The sequence below is a fragment of the Pteropus alecto genome, unplaced genomic scaffold, assembly GCF_000325575.1.
Source record: "Pteropus alecto unplaced genomic scaffold, ASM32557v1 scaffold57, whole genome shotgun sequence".
Lineage (NCBI taxonomy): Eukaryota > Metazoa > Chordata > Mammalia > Chiroptera > Pteropodidae > Pteropus > Pteropus alecto.
In genome coordinates this window covers 3,443,988-3,447,390 of record NW_006442508.1, presented here as the reverse complement: position 1 = coordinate 3,447,390, position 3,403 = coordinate 3,443,988, and the positions used below count along the sequence as shown (strand labels likewise).

The following is a 3,403-nucleotide window of genomic DNA, read 5'->3' as shown; positions in this document are numbered from 1 at the left end:
ATATATTATATGTATAAATACATATTTTATATATTTGTGTATTTTTTAATGTATTTAAATATTTATATATTTTTAGTTAAATCTGTATTTTTTATATAGTGGAAGACTTATTTTTCTAGGATATATATATAACCCCATAATATATATCTTCAAAACCTAGCACTAAAAATGAAAATTCTTTAATGAATATTGAGTATTATATGTAACTACATATATATTATTTATATATTTCATAGGCCGTAAACTTTCTCTCTCTCTCTCTCTCTCTTTCTTTCTTTCTTATTTATTTTATATTTTTAGGCAAGGCAACACTTAGTTGACCTCACAGATTGCAAGGAAATTGTCAGCTTACAATTCCTTATTTTTTTTATTTTTTACACCTACAGCACCAGTCTTCCGAGATGGTCTCCCATCCAAGTACTAACCAGGCCAAACCCTGATTAGCTTCTGAGATCAGACGAGATTGGGCTTGATCAGGGTAGCATGGCTGTAGACAGCATATCTTTAAAATCTTGCTGACGCAGTAGCCATTGTTCTAACAAGCAGATTATTTCTTTTTTTATTAAATTTATTTGTGTGGCATTGGTTAATAAAATTATATAGGTTTCAAGTTTACAGTTCTATAATACATCATCTGTATATTGCACTGTGTAGTCACTACCCAAAGTCAAACCTCCATAAATGGTGACAGAAGCAGATTATTTCTTTATATCAAACTATTATGACTAACATAACTGTCTCAGTGACTCTATTAATAATTAAATATACCTGACATTTCCTTTAGGTTGAATTATAGATCAGATGCTTGACTAATATTTTACTATAGCATTATCTGTTTAAAGATATGAGAAAGGATGACTGAGTCAGACTAATGATTCACTCAGGCTAGCATTTAGATTGTGACATTGTTGCCTTATTTTTTTCTCCTTAAAATCTATAGGTAAGTCTCCTCACCCAAAAAAGTAACATTCAAGTTTCATTCTACCACTAATTAGTGATTTGTCTAACCACTTCTTGAACATAAATATTAAGTAGAAATTTAGTTGAGAAAGCTTAGAGAACAGATAATTGCTTTCAAGCATGATAGTAATGGAATGGAAGTGAACTAATTTATAGTCTATATGGCTCCACATGTTAGAATTAGAATCAAAGACAGAAAGAACAAAGATAAAGATTTAAGTTTGCCATAGGGAAAGTTTTTTGAGATACTGAAATTTAATGAAAAATATTCAGTGGATGATTAATGAGAAGGAAGTTATAATCTGGCTGTTGTTCTATGAAGAGGATTAAATATTAAATGGTTGGAATGGGACAATTATTGACAAATAGAGAGAAAGTGCTTCAGGAAAAATAGTGGATGTGTGGTTCACAAAATGTTGAAGTTTTTTTTGATGTTCCTAATCCCCTGTTTTCCAACCAGTTGTGAACCATTAGAATTGGTCTTTGAATTTTCTATTTTATTATTATTATTTTATTCTCTAATTTAAATAATGAATTGCAATAATTTTTAATGTATTGCTTGATTTTTCTTCTCACATTCGGTTCAGGTTTAACATTTTAACAATAATATTAGGGATCGGGGGGAAAAATTAAATCTGTTCTCAAACCCTGTAACTGTTGCCTAAATGTCACTTTTCAACGTTAATGGTGCTCAATTATATCCACTCTCAAATCTTTTCTTCTCAACACACACTCCTAACTTTCAGGTGTATTCATGGAGAAAGCTTACTAATAGTCATAAGTACAATTTTAGAAAGTGTCTTTAATTTTTTAAATTCTTTTTATTCCAATAAAATTTTACTTCCTTACCTTTACAGAAGACAGAAATTTTAAACTTGGGTCACATAAAACGAACCCTTCCTCACAAGCTGTTTAATATAATATGTCTCTAGGTGATGAAGGCAAGTCCTAAGAGAATTATCATATTTGCAATGAATGTTTAACAATGACATTGGATTCTTCTATTTGAACTTCTCAGAAAGAAAAATAAAGTAGCCCTTTTCATTAAAGTCTCAAGTAATTAACTGTTTAATAGAATTAAAAAACAAACCTTGAAAATGAGTTGATTGTAAAGAAAATATATTACATATTCGCAACATGAGCTCTGAATTAATCCAATATTGTGAATACTAAGTTTTATTATAATCCTTCAATTAAAAATTTAACATCCGTTAAAAAGTGTCATAATCCTCACATTCATCATTGGTTATTCCATCAAACAGTACATGATGAAACTATTAGGTTAAACTAATTAAAATTAACTCTACAAAGAAGTCAATATTTTCTTGCCTAGGAATTAGCATTCAACTACACCCTCTAAATTTTAATTTTATTAATAAGATTGAAGATCCAGGAATAGGTTTTAGAAAAGATTTGTGCTAAATATATAAGACTACATTAAGTTCTATGCAAACTATTTATAAGCCTTAGGTTTATTCTGTTACCTGTTTATGTATGTGCACATTTTGCCTACAGTGGTAAATGACACATATGTTGGCACATTTATTTAAAGAGCTACCATGATGGGGGGAGCAAAAATAGAATGGTACTCAGAGTATGCTGCCAGATTAAGAAATTCCACCATAATAGAGCTGAGAATTTCTTAGGATGTCAAGTTATAATTTTCTGCAAAAAAATGTGAATAATTGATACCACCCATTTTCTTCCTTTTCCAATTCTATTTGAGCAATTTTTTCTGTAAGCTCAAAATGGCATATTAATTCATTAATTAGTCTCAAGAAATGAAGTCTGTGTTGACATAATTTTCTTCATAATTTTCAAGGCATAGACAGTGAACTTGATAAAGATATTTGAGTTTTAATGCAGATTAAAATATTTGTGAAGTAGGGTTTGACTTTACAGCTATAATAGAAAAAGAAAGCATATAGCATTAACTGTAGGAGAAAACTGAGGAAAGTGCTTGCCTTTTTTTATGAATACTGCTGAATAGGCTTACATTTAGCACCATGTATAAAATTTAAATGCCTTTTGAGATCAGAGTTATTTAGCATGACTGAAAACACTCTGCTTTAAAATTCAATAACCCTGAAGGATAAGTAGAGGTATGGAGACTGACTTAAAAGTCAGACCAAGCATGAGAGAGAGAAAGACATATCTTTCTTATATGCTGATAAACTGCCCCTTAAACACTGATCTTCCCATGTGTCACTTGCTGAGTTTCACAAAGGATGTCTTCACACTTTTATACCTGTTTTATTTTTTTTTTCTAGAAGTTTTAAGGTCCCTTTAATTCCCATATTACTTCCTTTGTGTCTTTCTTAAGACAATTTTTTCAACTTTTTATTGTAAAAAATTATTTGCATTTCTTTTTTACTTTCTTTTTAAACTCTCTTGGAAACAATGAAAAAATTTAATAATCTTTATGTACCACATAACTCATATG

The 3,403-nt window shown here is 29.6% G+C and overlaps 1 pseudogene; it reads right to left on the bottom strand.

Annotated features, from left to right (window-relative positions):
- Positions 1-377: 377 nt before the first annotated feature.
- LOC112471575 lies at positions 378-495 on the bottom strand (annotated as a pseudogene).
- Positions 496-3,403: the final 2,908 nt, after the last annotated feature.